Raw genomic sequence first — 14183 nt, forward strand, 5'->3', positions numbered from 1 at the left:
CTTCTCTTGGGCAAATCCTCCTGACTCCTTACAGAGAACTCTGCCTTACGCGTCATAAGGGTCGCAATAGGCTTAGCACTAGACACAAGGGCAATTTGATCTTCTACGTACAATGTACTGATAATTACAAACTTCCCTTCTGTTAGAAATAGGGTCTCTAGTTCCCAGTCAGTTTATATCTTGTCCAAGTATGGACCCTTTCTCTTGTCAGAGTAAGGGAATTACACACCTAAGATAACCCCTATTCATTCCCCTTGGTAGCTTGACTTGAGCAGTCAGCCTTATCTCAGAGGCAATGTGTTAAGTATTTGTACCTCCACACACAGTAACACAGTGAAAACAATACAAAAGGACACCACATTTTTTGTAAAATAGCCAATATTTATCTAAGTAAAAGAAAAATAAAATGACAAAAATCCAACATACAGAAGTTAAAATATGAATTTTCAAAAGAATAAGGGGGTCATTCTGACCAACGACTGCGGGAACCCGCCGGTTTCCCGCTGCCCAAGGGAATCCTCCATGGTGGCGCTGCAGGCAGCGCCGCCATGGGGATTCCGACCCCCTTACCGCCAGCCTGGCTCTGGCGGTTTTGACCGCCAGAACCTGGCTGGTGGGAACGGGTGTTGTGGGGCCCCTGGGGGCCCCTGCAGTGCCCATGCCAATGGCATGGGCACTGCAGGGGCCCCCTAACAGGGCCCCACAAAGATTTTCAGTGTCTGCCAAGCAGACACTGAAAATCGCGACGGGTGCAACTGCACCCGTCGCACCCCTTCCACTCCGCCGGCTCCATTCGGAGCCGGCATCCTCATGGAAGGGAGTTTCCCGCTGGGCTGGTGGGCGGCCTTCTGGCGGTCGCCCGCCAGCCCAGCGGGAAACTCAGAATGACCGCCGCGGTCTTTTGACCGCGGTACGGTCTTCTGGCGGTTCCCGCCAGGCGGGCGGCTTCCGCCGCCCGCGGAGGTCGGAATGACCCCCTAAGAGTCTTACTCCATAGAAAGCAATGGAAACGTTGATTTTTTACAAAGTACCTGGTCAGCATAAAAAATAAAGCCACACGGGTGAGCGTGCATCGGAAAAGGCAGCAATGCATCGATTACTTCCTCGCACCATGCGTAGTTTCTTCTCTGGTCGGGTCAGCGTTGTGTCATTTTTCTCCCTCGCAAGAGTGCGATGCCTTAAGGGGCACCTTGAATCAGCAAAGAGTCGGGTTGACTTTGTCACCCAGGGATGAAGCGTGGAAAATCCTGATGCTTGGGTGTTAAAAAACTGCACTGCTTGGGGTTTGGGTCATTATCAGAAGCCGCAAATGGGTGGGTGTTGCGTGTCGTTTCTCCAGACGCAATGTGTTGATCTCCCAGCTGCGATGCAGGGGGAGCGTCAATTTCAGCCACATTTGGCGCTTCATTTATCAGCCGTGTTGCAGATGGTGTGTCGAAAACTTCCCTGCACGGCGTTCCGTGCATGGATTTGCAGCTCTTGTCTGACATCTTCACCTTTCAAGTGCCCAGGGACTGACTAGTACACCACTTGGCAGGGCAGGCGTCTCAGCAGGGAGTCCAAATGTAAGTAGAGAAAGTCTTTGATGGCCCTGAGACTTCAAAACAGGAGGTAAGCTCAGTTCAGGCCCTTGGAGATTCTTCACAAGCAGGAATATACCAAAAAGTCCAGTCTTTCTCCCCTTTCACTTTGCAGAAGCAGCAACTGCAGGATAGCCCAACAAAGCACAGGCAGAGGTAGCACTCCTCCTCAGCTCTTTTCCTTTGCAGAGGTTAATCTTGGTTCCAGAAGTGATATTGAAGAAATCTAAAGTATGAGGTTTTGGGTCCACTACTTATACCCCTTTCTGCGTTTGAAGTAGGCAAACTTCATAGGAAAGTCTCTGTTGTTCACAAGATCCTGCCTTGCCCAGGTCAGGCCCCAGACACACACCAGGGGGTTGGAGACTGCGTGGTGCGAGGGCAGGCACATCCCATTCAGGTGTAAGTGACCACTCCTCCCTCCACTCTAGCATAGATGGCTCATCAGGATCTGCAGGCTAAGCACTAGCTCCCTTTGTCTCACTGTCTAGAGGGGATTCACAAACAGCCCAATTATCAAACTCACCCAGAGAGGTAATCCACAAACAGGCAGAGTCACAAAATGGTTTAAGCAAGAAAATGCATAGTTTCTAAAATGGCATTTTTAACTAACAATCTAAAAAACAACTTCACTAAAAGATGTATTTTTAAATTGTGAGTTCAGAGACCCCAAACTCCATTTTTCTATCTGTTCTCAAAGGGAACCTGAACTTTAAAGGTATTTAAAGGCAGCCCTATGTAAACCTATGAGAGAGATAGGCCTTCCAACAGTAAAGACTGAATTTAGCAGTAGTTTGCTGTTAGGACAAGTAACACACATCAGTACATGTCCCACCTTTAAAGTACACTACACAATGCCCATGGGGCTACCTAGGGCTGACCTTAAGGGTGTCTTACATGTATGAAAAGGGAAGGTTTAGGCCTGGAAAGTGGGTACACTTGCTAAGTCAAATTGGCAGTTTAAAACTACACACACAGACACTGCAGTGGCAGGCCTGAACCATGTTTACAGGGCTACTCATGTGGGTGGCACGATCACTGTTGCAGGCCCCTAGTAGCATTTGATTTACAAGCCCTGGACATCTTTAGTACACTTTACTAGGCACTTACCAGTGAGTCAAATACGCCAATCATGGCCAAACCATTCAACAATACAATTTACACAGAGATCACATGCACTTTAGCACTGGTTAGCAGTGGTAAAGTGCCCAGAGTCCTAAAGCCCACAAAAACAGTTCAGAACCAATAGGAGGAAGGAGGCAAAAAGTTTAGGATGCAACTGCAGACAGACATCAAGTAAGGATTGATTCTTTTAAGGTCCAGGTTCGAACAACCTACAGCATTGGATAGGCAGTCCCTACCTAGCTGAGGAAGAAATCCTCAATACCACGGACGTCTCCATATATACTATTAGGGTGCCTTTACCACGTAGTGAGACAGAGATACTCAGGAGCATCTGAAAATAAGTGCCTGACCAAACGTTGGTGGCACCATGTCGCATAGGCTCTTATTATCCTAATGAGGCTGCTGGATTCGGATGGCAGAATCACCTGAATTGTGGGTAACTGAGTCCAATCCCACATCATGTGACAACTGTTGGCCTAATCCGGGTTTCTGGATAACTAGCAGCTCCTCACCTCTGCCCAAAGCAGGGCTGATTGTGGCTATGAGGCGCATGACAAAAATGACTCCTCATATAAATTGTAGTTGATCAGATCTCATTCTTTTCTCTCAGTTACATTAGTGTCACATATGGAAAGACAGAGGCCGAGAATGTTTCAATACGTTTTTTTTTAATTAGCTGCATCGTAGATAAAATGGCATGGATTGCAATAACTAGGATGATAAAACACACTAGAAGAAAAATGGTGACCAGAAGAGTGAAACACAGGAAAAGTCCCACCATACTGTCACTGGGTGTAATATATCTGGTTCCTACCTCAGCTATGTTAGAGCACAGCGTGATAAGCCCAAATCTGTCCTTCAAGTTTCCCCCTTGGGAAGACATCATCCTCCATACCTGATCAAGAAAGCCTTTTTGTCTAGAAAGACACCCTCCCCATGTAGGCCAGGGATCTGGTAGTCTAAGCAAGCAGCTGTAGCGAAGGCAATCAGCAATCAGTATGCAATAGTGGTCATCTGGATGGAATCTCCCTCTAACCTGTATGGGACAGAGAAGTATTTTTTTATAATAAAACAGCTGATGTTCTGAAAAATGTCCCCATTTAAGGATGTGTATGTTTCTGTGAATGTTGGAGACACAGCGTACCACTTTGCCAGTAACTCTCTGGCTGCAGCCTTGAGGAAAGCACAAAGTGAAAAGAATGTTTTGCTAGAAACCCAGTGCTTTCCTAGGCAAAGGAACAACTAGATAAAGAAGCACTGCAAATGTGGCCTGTGATAAAAAAATAAAATGAATCTCAATAAATTGTAACTGGGCTAAAGTGCACAAATGGCAGGCCTAGTTGCTAAAATAATGTGTCTAAAAACATGGCCAAATTAGCTATTCAACAATGTGAATCCAGAAAGATATACATGAACGATAACCAAAATTCCTTCACTGATAAATAAAATATGAAAATCAGGCATTTGAAAGCAGATAAAAATATGGTGGGAATAAAAAATATATAGAGATATATTTGCAGATGTCATATTTTCACACACTTATCTAAGGGGATGTTGCCTCACTGTACCTGACAAGTTCCATACATACAGATAATAAGGCATCCAAAGACATACATGAAGATGGTAGGCTCTCTTGATTTCACAGTATAACAAACATGCCAGCTCCTCTCCTGGACGTTATGAACTGGGCTAAATTAAAGTTTATTTTGCTGTCAATACAATGCCATGAGATACCATTTAGAAATGTTGTAAAGAGTATCACAGTCAATAATTGAACAACAATGGGAACATGGGTGGATATGGGGATGTGGGATAGTACATATGGACCTATCCTGTCACTTATGATACATATATTAGACCAAAAGAGCAAACAGTTTACTTACCAATCTCCACCATCCACCTATAGCATGTTCTGGTTTTGGAGAAGTGCTAAGAGCAGAAGTAGAAGTAATGGCAGGTGGTGGTTTGGATAACTAAGTTGAACAAAACACTTTATAAGTTATAGTTGAGTAAATCTGTTGTTGGAAATGATCACCTTTTGTATGGTGCCATGACTATTGTTACTGGCTGTAGAACCCTGGGCACTTTACCTTTGCTAACCAGTGGCAAACTGCTTGTGCTCCTTCTTTCAACTTGATTGCATATCCCTGAGTGGCATATTTAACTTATATCTAAGTACCTAGTTTACTGTACAAACGTATACCCAGGAACTCTAATTTAAATGCCAGAAGTGGATTGCAGCAACCATCGTGCCATCCACTACAGTAATAGTGTAAAAACGCCTGGAGGCGAACCATATGTAGCCTGGCTACGCAGTTTCTAATGGCAGCTTCAACCTGCAAAACTAACTCATATTGATAGGCCTAAACTTTCCTTTTGAACACCAATGATTCACACCATGTAGGTCTTCCTGATCGTAAGGCAGGTTCATTGATATTTAAAAGTAGGACATAATGTTACACATGCCCTTACAGTTAAACGGTTCTAAAACCTTTTCAAGTTAGCTGGGTTAGCTATTTCATAGAAATGCATTAGGACTCCCTTTTAAAGTTATTAATGTTACTACTAGCTAGGATACAGTTACAGATGTAATTTTTGAACTTTATTAAATATTTATTGCAAGCCTAATTCACTGGTAAAGTTAGTTTTGTGATAAAGGTACCTTTTCCCTGTTGAAAGCCATTTGCATGAGCATCCTCTGTCACCTTGCAGATTAATTACCCCCTTGATGAGGTGAAACTTCCTTCCTGAGCTGAGACAAAGGCCTTGTATATGGGGAGGTGTTCTGTTTTTCTGGCAGATAACCATCTTGGATGTGACCAGGAACTTGATCACGTTAAAGATTGTAAATCCTCTCACACGCGCTAGACTTTCCCTGATTGAGCAGGAGCCCTTTAAACCTCGCATAGCGCTCCCGCCACTCGGGAAGCGCTAGACTTTCCCTGATTGGGCAGGAGCCCTTTAAACCTCGTGCAGCGCTCCCGCTATGTGGGTGGCGCCCGGGCAAAGCCCGGGCCAAGGGAGGGCCCGTCCTGCGCCCGTCAGCTGCTGGCAGAGGCTGGCCTGGGCTACCCCCCTGACATTTACCACCCAAGTAGGCCTCATTGGACCTAGCCCCATTTGCTATTGCCAACACTGTGCCCTCAGTAAGCTGCTCTACTAAATCTGACACCTTTAAGATCAACCTTGCACCAACATCAACTCCAGATGGGCAAAAGGAAAGCAACAGAGGCTGGGGCCAGGGTTGTGCTAAAAGCCAAGCGAAAAAGACAGAAGCATGTAGCTAGCAACTGCGTCATGGATAGAATCGACTCTCTCCTGGGTGAATGTAATGGAATATTAACTAGCCTCCAGGGAAATAATTCTATTGTAACTGGGGGGGAGCCCACATCAATTAGCAGGAAGGATGGTCCCATGAAAATCGCTGAGATTTTCGTGAAACGTGGACAACAAGTCACTGACACTACAGGGCAGGGCGAGAGCAGGAATGTTATCACCCATACGGCCCCTTCTCTAGTAGAAGACCTACCACTGGCCACCAACAAATTCATCCAGCTCAGTAACCGCTTTAATCCCTTAATCAACACCCCTGAATCACACGACAACATCAATCCAGGCACCACGGCAGATGGGCCAGCAGCCACAAATATGCATTTTCCTCATGTAACCCCACAGTATATTGAATGCATACAAGATCTAAAAAAGGAAGTTATAGAACTCAAGCTTATGGTTAACTCCTTAATTGCAATAGTAAAACAGCTAACTCACGCAAATAACACAGCCACTACGAACCTTGCCCAAAACCCAACTCTACCAGGCATCACAACAAACCTGCCCAGCTTCTCAGCCTCTAGTCATGTCGGCCCCTTCCCTATCGGAGATAAGACCACAAACCCTTACCAGACACCCTTTTTCCACAATTCAGGCATAGGAAATTCACTAGACGTCCATCATAAAACCCCCAAACCCATGAGCAACACTGCCTCAAAATACTCTGCACATCCTGCCACTGATCGGTCCCAATCAGGTAATATAGTTCTAATGGTTAACGTTCCCAAGTTAACCACATCAACACACAAGGAAGGGGCAGACTCTATCAAAAACAAGGCAATCCATTGGATTCGCCATGTTAGAGGCTGCTGCTTTATAATACGCGAGGACTTAATTAATGTAGCACGACGGCCAGACCCGGGAACACATTTTGACATCCTAAAACTGACACTCAAGGACGGGACCATGGTGAACAATCTGGTGGCCCTAGATGCAAGAACAAGCCCACCAGCACACTCACGCATCCAGTTTAAATACCCCAGGCCACCTACACACTACGAGGAGTGCTCGAGTTACCACCCAGCAGAAAATTGAATCACTCTTGGTAAAAATGATTGACTCACAGCCTTACCTAAACTCTATGCTGGCAAACCTTGCAACCTTCTAACACCTTTCACCCCCAGATCTACCTCAAACCCCACCACTGCCTGTCCATGTATTCTCTCCCTCACCCATGATACTAAGACCACTGCCAGTTCACTGAGCAAACATGACAACGATGCACCTTTCATCTTGCAGGCGCATTGCCCACCAAACCAAGTGCTGCTGGCTAGGCCTGCAAGCACCTCCCGGATCAGGACCAGGACAGTTCCAATAGAGGAACATCACCAATCACCCCAGGCCCCACGGGCAAACATTGGTATCAACCCACTTCTCCTCACTCAACCAAATCTGCCAGACCAACCTCCGACAGCCAACCATACAAACCCAAGGCATTTAGACAGGACAGTTCAGCCACTGACTGGGGTACGACTTGTTTCATGGAACGTGGCAGGTTTGAAATCTATTCTCCCCCTTACATCCTTCTACTCCTTTATTGACGAACATGACATATGTCTTCTCCAAGAGACATGGTCACTCAACCCACTTTTTCGAACAGGCTATTCAAACTTCCACATCCCCGCTGTGGCCAGTACGAGAGGCAGGCCCTCAGGGGGTCTGACCATCTGGACCAAAACATCACTTAGCTGCCATATATCACAGCTACCCACCAACTCTCCCGACCTGTTAGGCCTTCGTCTATCCTTTGGGCCTGACTCTGTGGGGAACATCTTTAATTAATATCTACAGTCGAGGGGTCAGGAGAGGTCAAGTCTCCAAAACCCTCTGCGCCCTCGCAGCCCTCTTACAAAACTATCCCCGCCATCATAAAACCATTGTGGCAGGGTACCTCAACGTCACATTCGAACCCATTGACTGGGACGGTCTCAGGTCCACCAATGAGGAGGATCAAGCCTGGTCTATCCCCGCCCTGTCAATCCCACCCATCAAGAGATGGACGCAGGTCGCTGTCCAGGTCAAATCACTGACCATGGAGTTCGGGCTCAGGGCGTTAAATGGCAGAACCAAATCAGACACCAATGGCAGTCACACGTTCAACAAAACCAACCACACCAGCAGAATCGACTATTGTCTTTTCGACATAAGACTATGGCCTCTAGTCATCGACTTGACGATCGTTGAAAGGACTGAAAGCGATCACAACCCTCTCTCTGCTCACACATTAGCTCTAGGTAATCTCCCATCCACGTCTAACTCCCCAGCAGTAGCACCCGAGGGTATTAGCCTGGCCAACAATAAACGACACTTAAAATGGGACAAGGTTGTGGCTCGGCCCGCACACATCAACGCTGCTAATAACACCCTAAAATCCACACTAATGGGCCTAGAGGCAGATCCTGCAATTCCTTACCAGGAAATAAGCTTAATTCACACCTCCTGTTTCAGGGATATCGCAGCCCACTTCTCAGTACCCCCAGCCCATGACGACAAACGACCCATAGGTAGGCACCGCTGGTTCAACAAAACGTGTCGGTCCCTAAACAAGCGCTTAGTTCAAGCCATTAAATCCAAGGACCCCAGCGCCATCCGCGTAGCTACGAAGTCCTATAAATCTGCAATACGCAACGCCAAGCGTGACCAAGATAATAAATGGTGGACAGCACTCAGTGACGCTGTGCGCGAGAGGAACCATAGTCTGTTCTGGTCCCTGGCAGCGCGACGCCCAGAAACCGGTGGTTTGGACATCACAACCAATATTGCCCAGAAAGACTGGGCAGTTCACTTTAGTAGCCTGTACTCCCCTGACAATGATAGCCCCATCCCTGTTTGCACGGGCCCCCACCCAAATCCCTCATTAGCACCCACCACCGCAGCACCCCTGTTGTTTTCCCAAAGTGACATAACCTATTCCCTAAGCACCTTAAAACGCGGCAGGGCCCCTGGATCAGACTGCGTCCCAGCAGACCTGTTCTCAACAGACCTAGCATCCTGGTCAAGATACCTCACCATTATAGCAAATGCAATAGCATCTGGGGCCCCAATTCCCGAGTCCTGGAAAGCGGCTATTGTTATTCCAATCTTCAAAAAGGGCGACAGATCACTTCCTTGCAACTATAGACCTATCAGCCTAATTGACTGTGTCCAAAAAGTCTTCTGCCACTGCCTCCTAGGAAAGATCGAAGAATGGATGACTGAACGCGATATCCTTAGCCCCCGTCCAAGCCGGCTTCCGGAAGAAAATTTCCACCACTGATCAAGCCCTCAGATTCCTATTATTATATTGGAAAACAGTGCTCATTGGTAAAGGCAGCCTTTATGTAGCTTTTGTGGACCTCAAATCTGCTTTTGACCTAGTACCTCGCAACAAACTATGGGACACTCTCTCTCGGATGGGAATCCCGGAGCACATTCTTGCCATACTGATACGACTCCACGAGGACAACTACGCACAAGTCAGGTGGGGCAACAAGGGCCAACTAACTGATAGAATCCACGTTTCCCGGGGTGTGCGGCAAGGGTGCGTCCTTGCCCCGACCCTCTTTTCCCTGTATATCAATGAAATCGTCCCCACTCTCCTCAGACTGCAGGCTGACGCACCTTCACTTGGCACCCAAAAAATCCCAGTCTTACTCTTTGCCGATGACACTCTTCTGATATCCAAGACCCCTAGCGGTCTAAGGAAAATCGTTACGTGCTTCGAGAAATTCTGCTCATCACAGGGACTCGAAATCAACGCCTCGAAAACAAAACTAATGACCCTCAATCCCCATAGATCTTTTAAAGGGAAGTTTACTTTAGAGGGCTCCACACTTGAGAAGGTGGGCATCTTCAGCTACCTGGGCATAACATTCACTGACAACATGTCTTGGAAACCACACATAGGAAAACAAGCTCTAAAACTAAAACAAACAACAGGGGTACTACTAAAAAACTTTCACCTCTCACACACAAAACAAATTCGCCCAGCATTACAGTTAAACGAAGCCCAGGCCGTCTCCTCAGCGCTTTACGGGGCTGAACTATGGGGCTATACCAAAACCCAAGACTTAACCACCGCTGAAAACAACTTCCTGAGAAACCTTGTGTCCCTTCCGCAAAGCACCCCACTGTTCCCCCTTTTCAAGGATCTCGGTATCAAACGCATTGGACACAAAGCCCGCCTGCGACCTCTGCTGTACTGGCGGCGTCTCTGGACCACCCCAGAGCTCAACATCTTCACTGAAGCTCTACAGGTCATTCTAAAAGCCGACCATCTTCACAGAATCCCCTGACTACGACGCATCAAGGGTTCACTGTACTCACTTGGGTCGATGATCTCTGGAACTCACCAACCACGTCTGTTTTCCCCACAAAAAGCGAACTAAAGAAACTATATTGGCCAATGGCAAATTACGAAGACACAAGGGCTGCACTCCACACTACACTATCTTGTGACTTTGCCAATCTAAAAGAGTCATGCAAGTACGAAGCTTTTTGGGACCTAATCACGGTCCCAAGGGAAAGGAAACTGTACTTCCAGCTCTGCATTGGAACACTCCCATTAAGACTTCTCACCAGCAGCTGGTCACACAATGAATCAACCGTATGCCCAGCTTGCAAAGCCCCTGTCGAGAATCACCCTCACGTCCTTTTTGCCTGCCCCGCGTACACCGCCCCCCGCAGGAAATGGCTGGCCCCGGCATGCAGACTACTGGGAGTCCGCAGCTCTGCGCTAGCCCTGCGAATCCTCAGATCAGACACTAAGCCAATGCTAGTGATTGCCGTTGCCAAATTCCTCGGAGCTAGCTGGCTTGATAGAGGGAAAACCCTTCTGCATAAAGATTCCAACTAAGAGTGTCCCATCGTCCTATGCGAGCGCATTTGATTCCATTTTTATTCCATTTTTATTCCACTTTTTCCATTTTATCTTCTCTTTTACTCCCTTTTATCATTATATTTATTTGTAATTATAATTTTGTGTATTTGTTTGTATTTATTACTGCTTGCGCTTTTTTGGCTCTTGTAGCCGCAATGAAGCTCCTTTGAATTGAAAATCCTCTCACAGGCAAATTTTAACTGATGCTTTGGCAGGGATTGGCATTCCCCCAGTTAGGTGGTACCAATACCTGTGGGGAAGGGCTGCCTCAAGTAACTGATTTAGACTGACCAGAGGGGATGGGTTCCACATTTCCTTGGACACATCTCTAGGGAAAGTACACAGGTTCTACACAAGAAGAGAAGGTTTTCATCATCATGGTTTTAGACAGAGAGGGGCACCATGGGATTGGTTGCAGTAAAGCACATAAGAAGTGTTGCAAAAGTGGGTATGTTCCCCCTGAGAACCTTTACCCAATTGGTTTGGGTGGGAGGAGCCAAGAGTAACCCCAACTGACAGGCTGGTGCCAAGCATTAAACTGGCACCCAGGGATAATACTCCTGGAGCTGAAGAAGATCAAAAGAGTGTTTAACCTGCTGTATGAAACTTAAAAAGAACCCTGAAAGATAGGAATCTTTTTAAGTTGCAGACAGCAGGTTAAACTCTCCTGTACCCAGGACTAAGAGGTAGACTCCAAGGGACTTTAGGCTGGTATTCTGCTAAAGCGATAGGGACACAACAAGTCATAAAAAACCTTTTCCTGTGACTGCCCAGTCAGTTGGCCACAGCAACTAGACCAAGGCAGTCATGAGGAATTTTCTAAATGTACTTCTGTGGTGGATTGGGACTTAAAGGCTGAAGTCAGAAGGGAAAATCTTTGATCAGAATGAACCAGGTTGGTGTATCCTATCAACGTCCCATCACAAGTCATCACCAAATTGCACCTTGATTCCAACCATTGACTATCATTGGCACTTTTTCACTGTTTTGGTATTGTATACATACTTTGTTTAGTGTTTGTAAGTTAAGCCTGACTGCACTGTGCCATAGCAACCAGGTGGTAGAACTCAGGTTTGTTTTGTGATTTTGAGGGTTCACCCTGAAAAGGGAGTTAATTGTTCCTTGATGTGAGTAGTCATCCAACTCACATATTAATTCAATATCTTACAGTAATTATAATAAAACACCATTAAATTCAAATTGGTAGTATGCATTAAAGGAAGTTTAATAAATCCAATGTAGTCTATTAGTGGCATTTATAGCAGAGTGGCAGATCAGTGGGTGTTGTAAGGATGCTTTTGGACACACAAACTTTGTCTGACCATGCTACTTTTGGAAGTACTCCAGTCCTATGAGCAGCAACTAAATTAATTATAGGCAGGCCTGGATGACATTCATGTTTTGACAAAATATAATATTGTGATGCATAAAAAGCAAGTCAAGAATATTGGGATGTCAGAAATATCATTGACAGAAATATTGAAGGTAAAAATATATTTTTAAGTGCTATGTTTAATATCTCTGTAAAAAAATATGTAATTAGATAGTATTGGTTTATGTACTTTTTTGTGTTAATTAGTATTTAATGTCACTGATTTTACACGTTTATTATGTGTTTGTGTTTTTAGTAAGATAATTTATTAACTATAAAATAGTTGAAATTTTTATTTTTAGTGTAAAAAAATTGATGTCTTTTTTAGCAGTAGATATTTTAATGTAAATTTAATGTTAATTATTTTAATGCTTTGCAAATTAATGGTGTAAACTTTTCAAATTGTTCTTGTTATATTAGTCATTTTGATTTTATTTTAAATATTAAAATAAAGATTCAAATTACAACAACTTTTTTTAAAAATTAAAAAAAATATACAAAACTAGATTACTATAGGACAATAAATAGGCTTTTTTTTGCCAACAAGAATATATTTTATACTTTTTGTGACAAAAATCATAATTAAAATACTTTACATTTTTGTAAAAAATTATAATATTGTAAAGATATATGTTTTTAATTTTATGATTGTTAATTTAATAGAGTTACAAATATTATTTTATATATTATTTTAAATAACAATGTTTAGGTTTATAGTACTATGTGGAGGCACTGCACCTGATCTTCTGATTAATCATTGTAATCAGAAGTTCCTATTGAAGTGCCCTTTGAGAAATACATTTGTTTCTAATAAAGCAGGTTGGAATATATCAATTTTTCATAGGAACAGTCTGCAGATACAGTCCTTACCACAAAGTAGACATAATCTGAGCATTATAGACATTAATCAAGCTCATGCCAGGATCTATAAGGTATTTACACTGTGTGTTCAAATACTGCAACCTCTGGACTACTGCAAACAATTGTTTAACTAGTGGTAGCCTCACAATAAGGCCACTTTTTGGGAGAGTGTATTTATCCTGTAATGCGGAGATGTCATATGATACATACCCTTGTATGTGGATGCTACACAGGAATCACCTTTCCTGAAGATAAGCAACTTCGTTTTGAGAAATCAGTGCTTATCTTTTGTGTTGTCTCAACCTAGGCTCAATCCAGCCATGTTCTAGATAAAACTTCCAATGGCGTAAATCACTGGATACCAGTACTGGAGACTGGTCAATATTAAAAGTTCCCTAAAATTCTTGCCATAAGGGAGGTTGCAACACTAGGAAGACAGGGTAAACGGTGGTCTCTAAAAGTCTCTTTAACTTGAGGCACATTCCTAGGCACTCATAAGCTTGATGAACTGTAGCATGATTAGGCTTAAATGAGGGATGGGAAAACAGAGACTATCAGTCTTGAGTCACAATAAGGTTCATATGTAAAAGTCCATATAAAGGAAATATCTACTAGCATTTTCCACATTGGATGACTCCAGACTGGTGTAGAGAACAAAAAAAGAGGCTTTGTAAAATGTATGCAAACTTTGAATGCTGGCAGATGTAGCACCATCCATAGCCTGGGTACCCGCCACTGACTACGCCACACACAGACTTGGGCATAACACATCTTTGTCTGTGTGTAAACATAAACTCAAGTGTACTCCCCTTGAAGGATAATGTAAACTGTCTGTGTAGTACTGCCACTGAAAGGACTGCTGAGGCCAGGAGCTACTGCTACTGTCACTCCACTGAGCCAACACAGTGTTCTCTCCTCCAATGACCTTTGCCCCTGAACTCACCATTGATGTGTACTCCCCAATAAGGATGACATCTGTATAGTGGGTGTGTGTGTGGTACATCAACTGACAAAATTGCTAAGGCCAGGAGGCACTGCTACTGTCACTACAAAACTC

The sequence above is a fragment of the Pleurodeles waltl genome, chromosome 12 (genome assembly GCF_031143425.1).
Source record: "Pleurodeles waltl isolate 20211129_DDA chromosome 12, aPleWal1.hap1.20221129, whole genome shotgun sequence".
NCBI lineage: Eukaryota > Metazoa > Chordata > Amphibia > Caudata > Salamandridae > Pleurodeles > Pleurodeles waltl.